The following is a 21,093-nucleotide window of genomic DNA, read 5'->3' on the forward strand; positions in this document are numbered from 1 at the left end:
ATGGGAAATTTTGGAAGTTAGTTCTTTAATGATCTTGTCCTTGTGATGATCCATAGGGCGAAGTGATTGAGAAAGTATGATAATAAGAAATTCAAATCTGGGGGAAAGGAGAATAGTTAAGATTCTAGACTCTCGAAGTAGGGATGGGTTGTCAGTGGCCATGCAGCCCCAGGTGTGTGGGGCTTTCTTATGCAGAACACATGGGGGTAACCATTAATATTCACAAAGGTGATTTTTTTAAATTAATTTTGGGGCACCTGGGTGGCGCAGTCGGTTAAGCGTCCGACTGCAGCCAGGTCAAGATCTCGCGGTCTGTGAGTTCGAGCCCCGCGTCGGGCTCTGGGCTGATGGCTCAGAGCCTGGAGCCTGTTTCCGATTCTGTGTCTCCCTCTCTCTCTGCCCCTCGCCCGTTCATGCTCTGTCTCGCTCTGTCCCAAAAATAAATAAACGTTGAAAAAAAAAATTAAAAAAAAATTTAATTTTTAGGGCTGGTGTTTTTTGAATCCTAAAACTATAGTGACGGTCAACAAGTAGATACAAATCAAGGTATAGTGTTTTCTATAAACCAATTTTTCTAAAACACATCTAATTTAGTAGACCTTAAGTATGGGAGAAAAGGAGGCATTAGGTAGGATCGGTAGTCTTCAAAATTAACGGAGGACGTTACTTAGGGGGGAAAGACTGTTTACATCTTTACGGAGTTAGGTCGTTATAATCAAGCAAGGTCTTAAACAAGAGTGTGAAAAAAAGAATTTTATCTGTGGTACCTTGATCTACTGAAGTCATCCTTTCTGTTACCCCTCCACCACCTCAGCTTTTGTGGTCTTTAACACATGAGAAAATGAAGATAGCATTATGGCAAAAGCCAGGCAGGGTAATAAGGGAGGGGCGGGGCGGGGGGAGACTGGTGACCTAATCAAGTATATCTTTTTGAATCATACTGTGCCAAGTGGTTTCTGTCCTCATGGCTTCTGTCCTCATGTAAGTTCTGTCTTCTTTCTACACAGGGATGTTTCCATTCTCAGGTTTGTAAGAAACTGATTGTAAAACCAATCAACCTAAGGTCAATCAAAAAAACTTACATTTGCTTATCAGGCTCTTGAGACTGCCTCAGCAGATGATTTTGTTTCTGAGATGTTTTAAAAATGACATCCGTATCTCATGTTTTATGGGCATCTGTTAGGGTGGCATTCCATGTGCTTTACACACATGACTTCTCTGCACACAAACCTGAGCTGACAGGGAGAAGCCTGCAGCTCTCCAATAAATGACAGACTTAATCAGTGAGACAGAGAGCCTAGGGCAGTGTGCCGGCCAAAGTTTGCCTTACAAAGCTCAGAGAACACCATTTGAAAATTTTCGATGCCGATGTTTCAAATGTATCAGCAGAATGGTGAGAAGGTGTTCTTTTTATATGACTGGAATGTCTCAAAACAACATGATAACTCCAGGATTTTAATTTCTTAGCCAATAAAGCCAGGAAGCTGGAGAAGTAAAGGTGGCTATGTAGGGGTTGGGATGAGGAGCTTTCTAGTCGCAGGTGAGGTCCGTAAGTGACATTGTTGTAGCAAGTTGAAAGCTTAATTGATTTAATAATTTGGAATAGTATTTTCAAAGTGGAATTCGTCTACTGTCAGTTAGACAGACTCTGTTTGGGAGTGAGCACTTTCTACATAGCCACAGAAGTACCCCCCGTCAAATGGATTTGTCGCTATATTGAGCCTTAGTGAATGTATGTATGTATGTTTGTAGTGTTTAAAGGCTAATAATACTTGTCACAATTTTGAGTTCCGTAGGAAAGCAGGTTGCACTACAAATACGAGCTATGTGGTGGGTGAATATTTCACTGCTGGGAATCCTTCAATATTTAAGGTCGATTTGATATTTTACTTATGAAGATCACCATATGTGATAGGTGGTCAGTTTCTAGCAAACTGTCTTAGGTCAAAAGACAGATTGGGAAGCAAGGGTGGGTGGAAGGAAGGAAAGAAAAAGGGAAGGAAGAAAGACCATGTAACTATGAAGAACACTCTTACACTCATGTATTGCAAATTCTCGCTTAGTTTCAAATAGGAGCAACATTGGCTTCACGATGTCTTCTGAGGAGACTGTGATGGCAGCAAACATTTGACTATACATGTTCCAGTGCGTTTGTCCCGAATAGGTTTCACTGTTCTCCAGTCAGATTTAATGCACATGAACTACTTAATTTTAGCGATCACTCTTCAATTATTATTTCCGTAACGAAAGCCACACAAAATGCAAAAGTGTACTGTTTGTATCATTACTGATAATAGACGTTCTAAGTTATTTTTTTATGTCTAAACCTGAGGATTTATCACACATCATGTAACTGGAAAGTACAGAGCAAATAAGAATATTCTCTTTAATTCCTCAAAGAACCATTGCATTTTATGAGATGATTCATTAAAATCCACAGACTCATTTCTGAATATATGAAGGTAGAGTCAAATATTTTCTAACAGACACTCTAAGGCCATATTTTTTTTGCTATCAACATTGAACGTCCTTTGGCTGAAACAGCGTCAGCTGTATATTTTGTCTTGCTTTATGCTAATATTTTATGTCAAACTTCTTTCCCACCATGTCAAAGTCCCGCCAGTGAGAATGACTCAAAATAGCTTTCCCAGTTAAGGAAAATCAAAACAAAACCGAACAAAAACCTGGGTGCTGAAAGAACGGCTGCATAGCGACTGGCGATTGGAGTTCAGCCAGCGAAAGAGAAAAATGTGGTAGCAAAAGTGGCACCACGTAAATGATTATCAGTGGAAAAAATGTCACACATCATGTGGCCTCTGTCTGTTAATTTAATGTGATGCACTTGAGTGTAAAAATAATGGGCTCTGTCAGCCTTATTAATTATCTATGCTTGTTCTGGAAGTCAGGATTGTGAAATGCCTCTGAACCACCTGATGTAATGGGCCATTTTAGAGCTTTACAAGCAAGCCTCTGCGCGAGCAATTGCAATCCCAATGGCTAACTCATCTGCGGTTAGGGACGTTGTGCTGAGCTGGACTCACATAATAGCAATATTGGCCACAAGATGACGGAATAATCTGTCTTTCTGTAGTGGGTTTCTTTAGCCTGGTGGGACAAATTTCCTAGTTAATGAAACCATTTTGATGCCTGGGGCACTTCTTTGGCTTCGGCTGCCTCTGTTTGTCCATTACAGTTTAAATATACTGCGTTTATGTTAATGGTAGAAGCAGATTAGTCTGTCATAATGCCTCATATGCGCTTCTTTGGTGTGTTCTTTAATATGACCCTTAGAAAGTGAGGAGACAAGCTAGCCTGACAGTGTTCTAACACGAGGAACTATTGATACCTTCGTGGCTGAGAATTTACAAATGGGACATTTGAAGAGGGAAATGTTTGTGAGTGAGACACCATGAAGGAAGATCGGGCTGCTGAGGGCCATTTCTGCTTTCATTGTTCAAGCAAGCTGATCCATTTTGGGGTGTGTGCGTGTGTGCGAGAGAGAGAGAGAGAGAGAGAGAGAGAGAGAGAGAACACACATTTACACTATGAGCTGCTGGAGCATAAAGAACGTCTCTTTTTCTGTCCTGGATCTTGGCACTGTGTTAAGTACCCAATGATTCTGTGATATGTGTTTGTGAGGGGATAAGTGTCCTAGTGAAAATACATGAGATTGAGATGATGATGATGATGATGGTTGTTAAATAGGCTTTAAGATCTGGCCTGGCCTTATAGATTTTATGATGATGATGATCTTTCTTACAAAGTTCAGGAGAGCTTTTTGTTGCTAATGTTTTCTGTCCAACTACCTATGTATCTTATATTCAAGGAATAGAGTTGTTTTAGATCATTCTGAAAGGGGGAAAAAAAAACCTTATTATGAAGGGATAAAAGTGGAAACTTAATGTAAAATATTCAGGTCTACGTGCCATATAAGAGTTAGGAAGTAATCTAATTAGATGAAGATCATATTTATGTATTTTCTTCCCATTGTAACTAAATTGATAACCAGATTTAGTTATGCCACTTAGATGTACGTCCCACCAACATGGAATAATTAGTAAATGTATGCCAACAAAACTTTTCCTTTTACTCTTTCACAGCAAAAGCTAATTGTTCAGCTAAAGTTAGGGGACATTGGGGCGCCTGGGTGGCGCAGTCGGTTAAGCGTCCGACTTCGGCCGGGTCACGATCTCACGGTCCGTGAGTTCGAGCCCCGCGTCGGGCTCTGGGCTGATGGCTCGAGCCTGGAGCCTGTTTCCGATTCTGTGTCTCCCTCTCTCTCTGCCCCTCCCCCGTTCATGCTCTGTCTCTCTCTGTCCCAAAAATAAATAAAAACGTTGAAAAAAAAATTTTAAAGTTAGGGGACATTGAGTAAACCAGTTAACCAACCTGAAGTTTGGTTTTATTGTATACAATGAGGGAGTAACATTGAGTGCTCTCTAAGGCCCTTTTTAGCTCTGAAAAGAATTGACTCTGTGATTTTGTGTCTCTCTGAATATGGCATAAGTAAATGATATTACACTTTTCATACCAGGGAAAGAATCATTTTCAGCTGTCTGAAATGGCTCTTTTCAGCCAGTTATTCTGGATTATATAACCTATTTATTTTCTTTATAGCTTTTACCACAGCCTCTAATGATCTTGTTTGTTTGTTTATTTTCCTCTTTAGAGTTTGCCTTTCCGTGGGGCTCGAGACTCTCTTGATCAAAGATGGATGCCCAGTGCTTAGAAAAACTGAGTGCCTGGCACATACAGGGGAGTCCAATAAATATTTGTTGAATGAATGAGTGCATGAACTCAGCTGTGTCCCCAGAGTACAGCCTCTTTGTTCTTTAAAACAGCTTTACTTGGAGTTCAGTGGGATAAAGATGTGATTGGATCTATCATTTATAAAATAATCACTAAAGGATATGATTAAATGTTTTGCTTCATATGTATGTGTTTATGTATATGTGTGTGTGTGTGTGTGTGTGTATGTATACACACACACACACACCATCTGCATTTTGTTTATGGCCTTATCACTTTAGCCAATCAAAAGTGAGATTTTCATCAGTAAGTTGTTTTCTTTCCTTTTTTCTTTTTAAGTTTATTTATTTAGACAGAGAGAGTGAATGAGGTAGGGGCAAAGAGAAAGAGGGAGAGAGAGAATCCCTAGCAGGTTACGCATTGTCAGTGCGAAACCCGACGTGGGACTCAGACTCACGAACCCTGAGATCATGACCTGAGCCAAAACCAAAGAGACACCTGACTGACTGAGCCACCCAGGCGCCCCTTCATCAGTAAGTTGTTTATGTCCTTGTTTTTCTTTTTTTTTTTTAACCGCTAAATTTAATTAGCCATTTTGTTCCTAAAATTTATGGCTAGCTGTCATACCTGAGTCCATTGTAATTTCCAGGTACATTTTTGCATCATGTAAATAAATTTTCCTGTTAGGGATGTGCATTTTCATGTGAGGGAAGAATTTTTATCACCATTAAATGTGAATTTGTAAATTTTAGAATTCATTGTGGAAAGTAGTACATCTTGTAATTTCCCACCAGCTTTTAGAATGTCGCCTGTTCTTCCATTGCTCTTATGTAATTTCCCATAGCATGAAAATGGTAGAAAATCTTGTCATTTATCCTTCATGAACTGGCTGAATTACTCCTTGCTTTAACGTATGTTCAAGTTAAGGGCCAATCCGGGTGCTGTTTTCTGAGCTTTAAATTTGTGGCAAAGGTAGACCTTTCTTTGTAAGACATGATGGGCCTTGCCTCCTAGTGAAGTAAATCCTTTCAAATTAGAAAAAAATTCAACTTGATTTGGAATACAGGATTATGAATATCAGTGAAAATAGAGTCTGTTTTTCCCTGTTACAGGACTCCATAATCGCTCTCTATTGAATAGCACTATCTTTCACTGCCCTTCTTGGTTACATGCAACATGAAATAGCTTTTCTAACAATGTTAATTTACGCTATGAACCAACTTGTTTTCATCATTGAAAAGCTGTCAGGTTTTGGTAAAATGTATTTATGACAATTTGTTGGAGACAAACCTTTGCAGCCTGTGACTGTGATTTGCCCCCTCAGTAGATCTGGGAACTGTTGCTGACGATAGAGTTATGCCCGTGTGTGTTTTGTAAGCACACCTGAGATTACAAATGAGCCAGGAGGTAAAAACAAACCCAGTGATATACTAAGGAATACGGGTTTTGGTAACATGGTAGGGAAAAAGGAAGGACAATAATTTGCATTTTGTTGCCTGGAAGACGTTTTCTGTGCCTCAGCTACCATGGGCAAAGCACTCATCAGTATATCCTTGTTGTATAGCAAGAGTTGAACAAGAGATTCTCGTCACAAACTTCACCCAGTATCACACATACATGGATGTATATTTCCATGGTACTCTCATTTTGATAATTCTTGATTGTAGCACATTGCATAGTAAGTACAACTGGTTTTGAATTGTCTTTAAAAAGGTATAAATTATGGCTCCAAAGCAACCTGGTAGAGGTGCAAATGAACATTAGCACATTTCTAAAATGGAATCATTTTAAATGCACACATATAGACGTGAATTCAGTCAGTCTACTTCATTTTTTGGAAGTTTATTGCCTTAAAATGGGAAATAGATGTGTGAATGCTATCAAGGGTGTGAAATCCTCCATTTGTACAGACTGGAAACTTGGTAATAATTATGAATATAGAAATAGCAGAAATTATACAAAAGTTTAGCAACGTTTTAATTTTAAATGTAAGTGTTTCAGGGGAAGAGTTTAAATATGCTTTTGGAGAGATTTTCTTGCAGTCTTTGATACTAAAAAGTTAGGGATTTCCAACCAGCTTTTATCAATGCTAATTTTCTTGTAATTTTAAAACAGAAAACTGCGTCGACTAATCTTTCTTATTTCAAAAGCTGCTTATTCTGTTTGAATCTGATAAACTCATGAGCCTCAACTTAACCTTTTTCTCTCTGCTCACATGAGCGGACAATGGGTTTCAGCTGCAGGGAGCATTAGAAAAGCTCGCCCGATCTCTTGGCCAGCTGGAAGCCAGGCTCCCCTGCTTTTCAGCCAAATAGACCCTGGCACTGAGTTAACCTAGGGCAGAGGTTTAACATGGTTTGAATGAAGCTTGGATTTTGAAGTATCCCATCCCTTTAGGTGGATGTCACTGGGAGTCCAAGACTCCTCTTTCATTAACTGGCCTCTCACATAGATGGCAATAGTGACCGAAAACAGCCAACCACTAAAACAGTTGGTCCTTTTTTATTATTTGTAATTTTGTCTATTTGCATGAGAGCCTGGCAGCATATGGCCTGATGAATTAAAAAAAAACAAAACCCTGTCAAGTCTCATCTACTGGCCAGAGCCTCTAGCTCGTGGTGTTAGCAGGGGCCAGCGGTGTTCCACCTGCCACTTGTCTGGAGGGTGCGGGGCATAAACTGATGACCTACTAGGTTTCTACAGCCAAATAGCGCTCGGCTGATGCCATGATTTAATTCCTAACCGTACTGTCAGAAATGGCTAGAAGGGGCAACACCCACTGTTTCAATAGTAAATCTGATTGGCAAGCTATCTGCTCTTTGCCTTACCTAGTGTCCGATGCTAATTGTGCCCTAGAAGGCCAACAGGAATAGAGCGGAGCAGAAATGCTTCTGATGCAATGGACACAGGGTCGGTTTTGAGTAGAAATGCACAGGGATGTACAGTCACGTTTTCGTTCCCTGCTAGAGGGACTAGCGGCAAAACCAGGGAAATACACAAATATCTCTGCAATGCATCTGTTTGCTTTTATACTTGGTCGTTTCAAAGTCAAAGATTTATATAGTTCTTGCATTTTGCTTTTTCGGAATTAGCCATTGTCTTTAGCTGTAAAGTTGGAGAAAAGGAATTTATTTTATGATTTCTGAGAACTGAACATTTCTTTGCCTGAAACAAGGAAATGAAAATGAGGTTCCCCCTTCAGAGTTAAACCAAATTACAAACCTTACTTTTTCTCCTTCATTTTGGGTGTATGCGATTGTATGTCAGACAAACCATGCAAACAGAGAAACAATGTACAGACTCGTACTGAGTTAAGCGTTAGGAAAGTAAAAAAAAAAAAAAAATTTGAAATTCAAAGTCCATCTACTAACCCATTTTGATAGTTTAGAAATCTTGGATTTTTCCTGCATTTTAAGATCACTAAATACATGCATACTAAAGACATACAAATCAGAATTGCCAGCGATCAAAGAAAGGAAATGATTTGGGGGTAAAAGCTTCTATGATCTTATGAAGTAATGGATTTTCTTGATAAGCCACAGCAGGCATATTCAGTATTTTGAGACTGAATATAGATAAAACAGTTGACAGCATAGAGCACAAATCCCTGCTAAATGGTAGGCATTGTTATCCCACTAAATCCTAAGAATAGCTGTGTGAGGTATTTTATGTTTATTGTTTTATGTTTAACAACCAGTAGAGCAAGGGTACTGACCAATCAGAATAGCAGCACTGGAGTGGAATCCCAGAAGACTCTCTGGTGGTGAGGTTTTGACCCTTTGGTTTCCTGAATTTTGGGGAGGTCCAGAGGATCCTGGTGTAGGGCGGGATATGGGGATTGGTGGCATTTGGGCAATAGCCATTTCCCAAAAGATGCAAGTGCTTCGAGTTTTTATTAACCGGTAGTAACTCTGTGGTAGTTGAACATCATCCGCAGAGGTAGGCGTTATTTTACAGATGAAGAAAGACACTGTGGCTTAGAGAGGTTAATTAATTTATTCCAAATCAGATTGCTTAATACGAGGCAGAGCCAGGATTCAAATCCACATCTGTCTCTAAAGACTGACTGAGCTCTTCCACGCCATGCCACTCCTGTAATGCTTCCTGGAAATTTCACACTAAAAAGTTGAGTCCAGTTTTTGCTGATATGTCACCTGAATAATGTGGATAAAGACATCAGATGTGCCCTACCAAGTGATGGAAGCTTGCCTGAGAGCAGAGAGAGCACCCTTTAAACTCAGTGGACTCCGAGATTAGATTGATACATGTTCCTACATGTAACTCATGCTTGACAGTTGGTTGAATTAAAAGAAAACCTCTGTTGTACTTTCACATACAGCTGTGTATAGGATATATACCAGCCACCTTTTCAGATAAGATGTGATTCTGGCTAAGAGCAAGATATTCAACTATTAAAAATATTATGCGTTTCCAGTTGAGGTAATTTAAAGTTTGTTTGTTTGTTTGTTTGTTTGTTTAGAGAAAGAGAGAGAGAGGGTGTGTGCACCTGGGAGGGGCAGAGAGAGAGGGACAATGCCAAGCAGCCCCACACTGTTAGCATGGAGCCCGATGGGGGGGGTTGAACTCCTGAACTGTGAGATCATAACCTGAGCTGAAACCGAGTTGGACGCTTAACCAACCGGGCCACCAGGCACCTTAAGGTAATTTAGTTTAAACTGAACTAAGTGGACAAGTGTTGCTTCAATTCAAAATGAATATACATAACTAAAGCTTAAATTGAATACGGTTTAAAATTTTCATGCAGAGAAGTGAAATTTGTCCTGAGAGGTAGCATGTATTAAGTGCTATATGGTAGTTCATTTCTTCCTAAGGAAGTAAAAACATATTGCAAGGAAATTGCAAAGTGATGAGATGGTAAGTTCTTTCCTTTCTTATGGGGCCAATTAAGGAAAGACTATAGATACACTCAAATGTATAGCCACATTCAATTAAAAAAAAAAGTTCAAGAGCATTGATTTTACTGGATAAAATGTAGCTGCAAACATTCTTTAATATATGAACAGATTTTGTTCCAAATGCCTATTTGTAATTTGGTATTCTAGAATTTTATATGCAGATTTCCATATATAAAATTGAAATGGCAGTAGCTTTTGTTCTCGGTCTAAATAGTAAAATTTATTTTACCTATATTTCAACTATAGAATTAATTAAACTAATTATGTTTTAGGCTCTACTTTCTATGTATTGTTAAGGAAAGGAAAAACATTCTGAGTTCCGAGGTAATTTCCCATAACATACTTGCATCTTGACCTCCCGTCTTGACATAAAACAAACAAACAAACAAACCAAAACCCATAGTTTAGATCACATCCTCCCATATTTTCTCAGGAACAAGACAGAGGTTCATCAAGGAAGAGGCTAAAGAATGAGGCTGCTTGCTTGAATTTTCAGTGTGATTCTAGGAAAACACTTTGAAGAATGTTGTAAATCTAACTATTCCATATCCCAACTATTAGCATAGATTGTAGCACTTAGAATCTTTTTTTATGGGACAGCTATGATTTTAATTCATTTATTTCATTTAAGTGCACAAAATGTTTTTTTTAATGACAAAGGAAAAGAGAAGTAATAACAAAATTTTCAACTGTGAAATTTGGTTTAATATTATATGTGATAACTAACATACAGTCCAACCAGACAATGAAACTTAGGGTTGCCTCTTTATTCTATTATACATTTTCCAAAATACTTATTTTTATGTTCAAAATTACCCAAAAAGTGTTTCGTTATGATGACTATATTTTCTCAAACTATATTCTCACATTCTACAGTAGAACATTTTAAAATAGTTTTTGTCAAAACTAATTACATAAAGTACCTATTTGAATGGAAGTTTCTGCAAGCATATCTTTGTAAATTAAATATAAATCCTGCTAAAAATGAAATTGATTTAATCAAATTTAGGTATATTATTACTTTCTTTAGAGGACAGAAGAATATAATCCCCACAAGCATCTTTTGCAGTGTTCTGAACCTACCAGTGTTATAAATTCATTAAGAATAACATAGACTTTTGTAGTATCTCAAGCTCCTTTATTGTAATCTGCAAAATGAGCACCTACTTCAAATAGGCCTCTACTAGAAGAAATAAAAGATAGTCATTATCATGAGGACTGTCAATGTGTGTATAACCCTCAGGAACATTCCTGAAGCCTGGAGAGATTATTCACATTTGCTGTAGAGAAGAGAAAGGAGACAGAATGCTGCTTTGAACACTAAGGCGAAGGTAAGGCTCACCAAGAAAATATAACTCTCACTATTTTAGTCAGATAAATTGTTTACATCTCGCACCATGTGAGATTGGATATTCAACTTAAAGGTAGAGAGATTGAAATCCCAAAAGTGCTTTGCCTTCTGAGACCAATATTCTATCAAAGCATATTCTGCCACTGGTGGGTAACAGTCATATTTTATGAATACAAAAAGATTTTTTATGAGTTAATTTTTTATTTGGTAACTTCCAAAACTCTTGTAGTTTATAGGCTCATTTTCCTCTGACCTTGAGAACACATTACTGCTTCACATTCATATGTATGACCCTGGGATACAGTGCCGCTCTGTGTTTTGACTCCCTTCCAACCACAAATGCTAAATTAACTGGTAAAACAGAACTATTTTATTAAAACTATACATATTGCCGTTATGTAATATGATATTCAGATTTATCAGGAGAAATCAGAACAGCTCTCTTTCCACTCTTTAGCAGGTGATGCTGAATTTCTAAATAGAAAAATACACAATTGTAATTTATAACATCTTCTTAGTTCCTGCTAGTGATTAGTGTTTAAAACTATATTTTTATTTTATTTTTTAAATTTTTAAATTTTTATTTATTTCATTTAAATCCAAGTTAGTTAACATATACTGTCATAATGATTTCAGGAATAGAATTGAGTGATTCATCACTTACATATAGGACCCAGTGCTCATCCCAGCAAGTGTCCTCCTTAATGCCCATCACCCATTTAGCCCATCCCCCCACCCAACACGCCTCCAGCAACCCTGTTTGTCCTCTGTATTTAAGAGTCTCTTATGGTTTGTCTCCCTCTCTGTTTTTATCTTATTCTTGCTTCCCTTCCCCTATGTTCATCTGTTTTGTTTCTTAAATTCCGCATATGAGTGAAATCATATATTTGTCTTTCTCTCACTGACTTATTTTACTTAGCATAATACACTCTAGTTCCACGCATGTTGCAAATGGCAAGATTTCATTTTTGATTGTCGAGTAATATTCCATTGTGTGTGTGTGTGTGTGTGTGTGTGTGTGTGTATGTATGTGTGTATATATATATATGTGTATATATATATATATGTATATATACATTATACACACACACATATACACACATACACCACATCTTTTTTATCCATTCATCACTCAGTGAACATTTGTACTCTTTCCATACTTTGGCTATTGTTGATAGTGCTGGTATAAACTTTGGGGTGCATGTGCCCCTTGGAATCAGCACTTTTGTATCCTTTGGATAAATAACTAGTAATGCAATTGCTGAGTCATAGGGTAGTTCTATTTTTAATTTTCTTGAGGAACCTCCATACTGTTTTCCAGAGTGGCTGCACCAGCTTGCATTCCCACCAACAATGCAAAAGAGATCCTCTTTCTCTGCATCCTCACCAATATCTGTTGTTGCCTGAGTTGTTCATGTTAGCCATTCTGACAGGTGTGAGGTGGTATCTCGTTGTGGTTTTGATTTGCATTTCCCTGATGATGAATGATGTTGAGCATCTTTTCATTTGTCTGCTAGCCATCCGGATGTCTTCTTTGGAAAAATGTCTATTCATGTCTTCTGCCCATTTCTTCACTGGAAGACTTGTTTTTTGGGCGTTGAGTTTGATAAGTTCTTTATAGATTTTGGATACTAGCCCTTTATCTGATACGTCATTTGCAAATATCTTCTCCCATTCCATCGGTTGCCTTTTAGTTTTGCTGATTGTTTCCTTCGCTGTGTAGCACTTAGAATTTAAGAGCCAGGTAGCACTTCAGAGATCACCAAGTTAGGCATATCCTCCTCTTCCTTTAATTCACAAACACAGGTTAGGGCTAAAGAATCGTCACACCTTTGCTTGGCCCATTTTTCTTCTTGGTATGGTGCAAGTTAGCTATATAGCAGGATTTACAGGGTGTTTGAAATCTATGTGCTAAGAAATGTTTATTTTCATTGCAACCTTCTTTCATTAAAGCATCCATTTTGTTAGGGTCTACTCATTGTGCGAATATTTCTTAAATCCTGTGCATAGCGTAATCCTAGCTGCTGGCTAAATACGGAAACAAATAAAATATGGTTTCTGCTTTCAAGATGATTATTTTCTAGGCAAGAACAAAATGTACAAGTAAACCAAATAGCAATTCAAGAGCTTAATCAAGAAAGTAAACACATGCCTCCAAAATAAAGTTCAGACGAGAGGTGCTATGAGTTTGGAAGAAGGATGGAGAACTGTGGTGACATTGAGATAGATTGATTCGTAAAAGGGCAGGACAACTGAGGCTGGAACAAAAAGTATTTGAGCCACTGAAAATGGAACAGAAGCACAGAGCATGGGGGAAAAAAAGGACCTAACACGAATTGATGATTTGTTGGAAAGGGTTACGAGGACAGAGTCTAGATGTAGTTTGTGGTACCTATATTAAAGCCATAATCATTCACTACCAAGCTGGTAGGAGCAGTGATCACCTGGTGATGGTGAAATGCCTGAATTTGGTGGAGGTGGGGGGAGGTTGTCAGGAAACAGAGGTTCAACTCTACACACCAGAAACACCATTTTCAAGGAGAAGCTAGACCTTTCCTGCTTTTGGATGTCTTTTCCATTCTTCAAATGTGAAATGAGGGGTTTGTGTTGGGTGGTCTCCAAAATCCCATCCAGCTCATAGTTTATTAGTGATCCATTTTGGTGAAACGAAAGTAGTGGAGTGGTTTCTGAACAAAGGGATGAAAGGAGTCAGAGAAAAGAGGTTCTAAAGAGGATGGGGAGTGATTGGCAGCATGCCAAGACGTGGTGAGCTAAGTAGGGCAGGAGGGTCCAAGAGTGGGCACTTCTGTAGTTTGAAATGGTATCTGGGTCTGGCCTGAGAATTTACATGTCTACCTTAGACTGCCTTCTGTTCATGAATGACTCTCTTCTCTCTCCTGCACTTTTTTCAGTGTCCTTACCACCCTGCCCCCTAGCCACGTGAACCCAAACGGTAGAGAGCAGAGCACAAAGTAAATGGGTTATCTGCTTCCTGGAGCTCTTGCTTTCCGCTTTTAGATTTGCACATTTTCAGTTGCCACTGATGGCAATAATGGCTGCTCTGCTCCTTTGGTTTGCATGTCCAAGGTCAATAGCACGATGACTGTATCCTTCAAACTGTCCCGGACACACCTAGAGACCACATTTTCAAGTATCTCAAGCTCTCTGTGGAATAGAGGAAATGTTGGCTAGGAGGAGGGACCAGAAAGAGACCAAGAGAATGCTACTCTAGGGGTCCCAAGGGAAAAAGACTACGTATCAAAGAAGCAGTGGCAGGTACAAGCTGGAGAGCCAGGGTCAGTACACAAAGCATTTCTTTATTTGCCAAATGCAGCTGTATGTGGTCCTTCCATTAACATCTATTTATTGAGTGCCTACCATGTGCCAGATACTATTAAAGCTACTGTGATTTTCTATTAGGTCTAAGTCATTATGCTAAATGAAAATAAAGTGGATATAGTTTCTCCAAAAGGGATTAGAATTTTAAAATGTATTTCATGAGGTAGCATTTAGAACATTCACCATTGTAAAAATCTGCCAACATCTTTTTTTTTTTTTTTTTTTTTTTGGCATGGGCTATATTATTGAAAGCACCTTGATACATTTGGTTCACAATTTTCTTTAAAATGATCGATCTTTAAAATATTTCATAAGTGTTACATGGGTACGCTTGCCATTTATTTTTGTTATGAGAGAAATGCCTCCTGACATTAAAACGTCATCTTGTTGATGTCTCCATGTCATCCGTGGTCGGGATTCTCTGTACTCTATCAGTATAGAGCTGTCTGCAGTTCTCAAAACATGCTAAGCTATTTTGTGCCTCTGGATCTGTACATACACTAGGGGCCTCCAGTGGGGAAAGCATATCCTTGCACGGAAAATGCCCACACAATAGTCTCACCAGTGGTTAAAAATCTCGTTTAATCGGGCGCCTGGGTGGTTCAGTCAGTTGAGCGTCCAACCTCAGCTCAGGTCATGATCTCGCGGTCCATGAGCTCGAGCCCCGTGTCGGCTCTGTGCTGACAGCTCGGAGCCTGGAGCCTGCTTCGGATTCTGTGTCTCCTCTCTTTCTGCTCCTCCCCCATTCATTTTCTCTCTCTCTCTCTCTCTCTCTCTCTCTCTCTCAAAAATAAATAAACATTAAAAATTTTTTTAAAAATCTCCTTTGATCAAGTTTTTCACTCCAGTTAGATTGCCCATCTCCCCACTTGGGGCCCAATGTATTCTGTATACACTTTTATTATCCTATCTCTCGCACGATAGTCACAGTTACTTGCTCAGTTTTCTTTCCCCAGCTAGATTTTATGACCTCGTTGAAGGCAGGAACTATGTTTTATTTGTGGTCATGGCCTCAAGACACAAAGAGGAGAAGTTTAGTATGTGTATGGCTAATAAATTAGATGAACGAATAAATGGATGAGTGGATGAACCAACAAGCAAACAACATGTACATGCACACCTTCACCTCCTGCGAACACACTGTGCCAGTATCATGAGGAATGTGAAGAAACACAAGACGGATCCTTGCCTGAAGGTACTTAGAAGATGCAGTAGCGATGCATTCTAAGAGATGCATATCATGGTTCCTGGATAATATAGCTTACAGGAAGAAGGCTTCCCTTTCTCAAGAATACAGTTATAAAAATCTTTGTAAGCTGGAAGAAATATTTTTAAAAAGCAGAAGTCTGTAATTAAAATTATGCAGCCAGAATGCTTCACTACTCTCAGTGTGGATGTAGTGAAAACGTGTAGCCACCTGATGTTACACTACCGTTGACTTTTCAGTTTTACTCTTTGGCGGCTGACCTGAACTTGGCACGTTCTGTGTTAGATTGCTCAATCTGTCTGCTCCACAGAAAGCCACCTCCCTAACCACTACTTGTTGCTTTCTCTTTTCGAGTTAGCCTACACCCAAAGCCACTGTCAGGTGTCACAGGGATGAAACTTCAGAAGGTAAGTTAAAAAAAACAAAACAGAACAGGAACAAATGCTTTTCAAAACAGAATCTGATAAAGGCATTGGGGCAAGAATGCTAGGAAGGAAGCACTGCTTCGCAGGGTTCCCTATCTGGGGCGTGGAAGGGACTTACGGCCCTGTTTTTGTGGTGCCATAGACAGCGTGAGTGAAATGGGACAGAGTCTGGGGTCCCAAATGCCCTGAGAAGGAAGCAGGTTATGTTGTCTAGACAAGAGGAAATGCTTTATTTTTTGATGGGAGATTATTGGAATTTTAAAAGACAGATGATGGCTAGAAAATATAACTGAAGTTTTATTAATTCCTTGGCTTTTAAGAAGAATTTCTTCTTGCTGTTTCATTCTAAAAGTCTATCTTTAAACCCAAAGTGCAGATTAAAACTTAAATTAGTATAACCCACAAAGGAAAAGGCCTGTTGTTCATCAGGCCTCCTCTTTTCTCCCCCATCAGGGGCTGTAAACTTGGGGTGGATTCAGTATCATGTCTAAGATTTTTCTTACTTTCCTTTTGGTGAACATGGGGTTTATGGCTCTTTTATTTATTTTTCTTAATGTTTATTTTGAGAGAGAGAAAGACAAAGTGTGAGTGGGGGAGGGGAAGAGAGAGAGGGAGACAGAATTGGAAGCAGGCTCCAGGCTCTGAGTTGTCAGCACAGAGCCTGATGCAGGGCTTGAACTCATGAGCCGTGGGATCATGACCTGAGCCGAAGTCAGACGCTTAACCGACTGAGCCACCCAGGGACTCCAGTACATGACCTCTTTAAATGAGTGTTTTATCATCATCTACAAATTCTATAGGTTTCAGTGTTTGAAGCAGTTTTTTTCCTATATTGTGTTAGATTATTAAGGGATCCTTAAACCTGCCTTGCCATGAAAAAGCAACATAGACTTGACACGTACTTGTGGTTCGTGTTCTTCAAGACTTTGCCACCCATTGAGCTTTAGGGCTTTTGTGATTTTTTCAGGCTGTTTCCACTTTTCCCCTTTCCTCCCTCACAGAATGTAAGGTTGATCAACTAAGATGTATCAATTAAGAAATAAGACCAGATGTTTTGAGAAAAGATTGAACAATGATAATTTTAAAACGTCCTTTTAATTTTGATTTTTACACATTGTACACATTTTTATTGACCTAAACTATTTTATTATAATTACAGTTGAAAGTTGGCATTTTGACATATTTAAGAGACCACTTCCTTCCAACCTAGACCGTTATTTCTTGTGTGATACATGTTGGGCCTCTTAGCAGCCTATCCCATCCAATAGTTTGGTGCTCTCTCTGTGCCAATTTGAAGTCTCCAGGTCTGGCTCTGGCAACTATTGTAGAGGCCATTGGACCTGAGATTACACCAGAATTTCTTTTTTTTTTTCCCAACCTGAGATGATTTTGTTTTTCACAGCAACACTGTCCTATTTCTCACTGGTAGATCTGATATCTAGACCTCTCTTTGGGTTGACAGTCCTGATAAACTAACAAGAATAGTTTGCATGTGTATAGATTTTATATGCAAAGATTTTTTTCTCCTGATACTTTGTAGGTTATGTGTGGATTTTAATCAATGGCAAACTCAAATGGGTGGCAAAAAGCTGTGTAGATTCTAGAGCCTAAATGCCGACATTTAAATTCTTAATCCACTGCTACCTAAGTATGTGATCTTAGATAAGATGCTTAACTGCCATCTGCCTTAGTTTCCATGACTGTAAAGTAATGGTTTCTACCACACTGGGTTGTTATATGAGATAATTCATATGAATTGTTAACAGCAGGGCTTGTCACACAGCAAGTGCTCTTGTGTTTTTATCAAGTAGACAGAAAGAAGTAAGTGAATGCTCAACTCCCCCGGGAGACAGGGAGATGAAAATTAAAGTAACAATAAAATATCACTTTACACACATCAGATTATTAAAAGGTAGAAAATTGCACCTGGTTTCAGGGAAAAATACACTCCTAGAAGGCCTGTAGAAATGTGAATTGTGACAGCTTTTTTGGAAGCCAATCTAGCGAGATCTGTGACGTTTATTGTGGTATTTTCTAAACTGCCTACCACAGCCTGCCACACCCCACAGCATCCGGGCCCCTGGCAGGATATCTTGCTGACCCCTTTGTCTGCCTCCATCCTGGTGCCTCATCACACAGCAGTCACAATGCGCTGCCATCCGTTCCCAGTCACTCTCGTCTACCTGATTGCTCTTCTCTTGACACTGTCCCTGGCCTGCTCCCTCAAACCTTTCAGGTCTCTGATCAGTTAGCCCCTCAGAGAGGCCATCCTGACCACCGCATTTAAAGTAATAAGTAACTTTCTCTAACTTCTATCTCCTTATTTAGCTTTAGAAAAGTACAACATTATGTTGCAGGATAAATTGTTGTCTGTCCCCTCTCTAGAATGGGTATTCTGTGAGGGTGAGGACTTTGTTCACTGCTCCATTCCTAGAAGTCACTAAGTGCTAGAGGGCATCTAATAAACACCTGCTGCCCGAATGAATTTTGGATAGTAGCAGATGAACAAATAAACAGCAGGAATATGCCCATTGGTAAGAGAATGCTCAGATGAATCGAGAGATATAACATGAAGTCTTACCCAACTATGGAGAAGAATGCATTAGATTGATATCATTGAAGGGTTTCCAAAATGGATTAAGGAAGAAGTGCAGATGCAGAAATGTGTATATGACAGGACCCTAAGCAGTGACCACAGCTTCTATCTATCCACGATTTCATGAGAATGGGTACAGAAATAGCTTGCCAGATTGTAACGGTTGGTTATCTGGGGAAGAGTGTGCAGGATGATGGTTGAGCAGGGTGTGGAAAGGGAGTCAGAAGGTTGAAAGATGGCTGAAAGGCAACTAAAAAATTGCCAGTGTGAGATACAGCTTCGTGTGCACTGGTGGGTATGCCTCACGGCATCCTTCCCCACCCCCATCTTGACAGTGTCAGCCTCTGACTCCTGCTGGCTGATTTCGCCCCAGTTAAAGACTCTCCTTTGCAAGTCAGTGTTGATATTCTGCTAGAGGTTCCAGGAAGCATACTGAAGTCTTGCCTTTGTCTACCACTTAAAATCTCCTTGCATTCTCTGAAAAAGATACTTGTCTTTTACTATGTACTTTACGTTTGTTTTTCATGCAATGAGTCCTTGATGGTCTGTGGCTGTTACCCATCATCTTTGGGGAGTTCTGAAGAAACACTATGAAATTGATTCTTGACTGCTTGGGCCTTTTATGGTTCACTAGGGACCTTAAGGCTCCTGAGCCAGGGAGGTACACCTGGGAGGCTGACAACAGTGATTAATGGTAACATGTTTGCATACATAAAAAGAACTCTATGGAACTCTCAGAAATTTGGGGGGAAAAACATCGAGTTAGAAATGGTATACATTCTGAAAATAAAGTCCCATTGTCTTAGAAATGCAAGAAAGCGGAGGCAGAATATACGGTTTGAATCATTAACAATACAATTCATGACCAGGAAAAAACGTATTTTCAGGTAAGAATGAATATATCCATTTTATCCTGGCTTTCAGTCATCTGAGCTTTATATTCATTAGTCTTGGTTGTATTTCCTACCAGCTCTAAGGGTGGGATTATGTCCTATTTTCACAGACACTGGATGGCAGTTTTCAGTTACCCATTTGTCTTCACTTTAAATAGGATAATTTAGGGATACTAATTCTAAACTTAGGCTCCCTGAAGGAAAGATAAAATTTCATAGTGACTCATTTTAGAAGACACAAATGGTTTTGCTACAATAGAAGTGTGCTACTTGTCCTATCTTTACAGGGTTTCTGGCTTATGACTGTTCTAAAGATGACCATCAAAGGGGATGCCTGGGTGGCTCAGTCGGTTGAGTGACTGACTCTTGAAATCGGCTCAGGTCATGATCCCAGGATTGTGGGATTGAGCCCCATGTTGGGCTTCAGGATGAGTGTAGAGCCTGTTTAAGATTCTCTCTCTCTCCTTTTCCCCCTCTCCTGTTACTTGCACACTCTCTCAGGAGCTTAACCGACTGAGCCACCCAGGCGCCCCTCTCTCTAAAAAATAAAAAAAAAAAAAAAAAAGATGGACATCAGTGGTATAACTTGAGAAGAACATTAAAAATTATGCTAATACAAAGAAACTGAGCCAACACATGCCACAAACCATTTGGACATTTTTAAGTTAGTTCAAAAATTATTTTTCTGAGAGGAGAAAAAGACGTTTAAATCCTGAAGTTGGGGGTGGGGGGAAATTCTAAGAATTTTTTTCTGAGCTGTAGGTTTCTTAAGCAATTTCTTCCATGAACATATTTATAAAACCAAACTCTTTTCCTTTTCTCAAAAACAAATGTGCATAATATGAAAAGGAGACATAGGGTGGGTGATAGACTAACACCATGTAAGAATTCTGAATTTCAAACATGCGTTCTTAATAATCATCAACCAGCAACAAATTGCTGGTATTAGTAATTGTTTTCTTTCACTACAAATACTGGGCTTTGACAATCACTTGTTTAGGACAGAAGTCTTGATTGTGTGAACTGGCAAAGCTCAAAAGAAATATGTCAAAAACTTAAAAAAAATGGAAATACTCTTTCACTTTTTTTTTTTTTTAAGCAACGTTGGAGGAAATCTGCAGTATATAAAGAGGGGTAAGTCAGGCTGCTGCTCTTCCTGTGGTCTCATGATTGACCTTTTACCTTTTGTTGCTTTAAATGAATTCCTCTGAAAAGGTGGAGGTAGGGAGGAGTTGGGGGGGGGCGCTTTGCAGTGTCCTTTTTAAAATTAATGAGCTAGATTTCTTAAATAGGGAAGCCATGCTGAAAGCCCATGCTTTCAGAATTTTGGGGAAGTTTACATGTGTTGATGAGCTGAGAAGCTTACTTTCAGTATTAACATGTGGCAGTCCTTCCAGTCATGTTCTGACAAGCGTCAGTATAGACATTAGACTTCAGCTCAATGACTCTTGACAAGACAGGTTTCTATAGAGAGAACCCTCCAGTACCTTAGGGTTTTGCTTAATTGTAAAGTCTAACATCTTCACCCTTTTTAAGGTCTTGGAACTTAAAACAATTAAATAATATACCTCAATCTTATTAGTAGAGAAAATAGTAGAGAAAATTAGTAGCAGAAGA

The 21,093-nt window shown here is 39.1% G+C and overlaps 1 long non-coding RNA gene across 1 annotated transcript in view; it reads left to right on the plus strand.

Moving 5' to 3' along the window:
- The first annotated feature begins 15,904 nt into the window (after positions 1-15,904).
- The window catches only part of LOC116738279, a 162,311-nt gene continuing 157,122 nt past the window's right edge, over positions 15,905-21,093 (plus strand). The window contains exon 1 of the long non-coding RNA XR_004344023.1: positions 15,905-15,969. This is a non-coding gene — a long non-coding RNA (uncharacterized LOC116738279). The remainder of the gene's footprint in view (positions 15,970-21,093) is intronic.

Source organism: Lynx canadensis, chromosome C1 (assembly GCF_007474595.2).
Source record: "Lynx canadensis isolate LIC74 chromosome C1, mLynCan4.pri.v2, whole genome shotgun sequence".
Lineage (NCBI taxonomy): Eukaryota > Metazoa > Chordata > Mammalia > Carnivora > Felidae > Lynx > Lynx canadensis.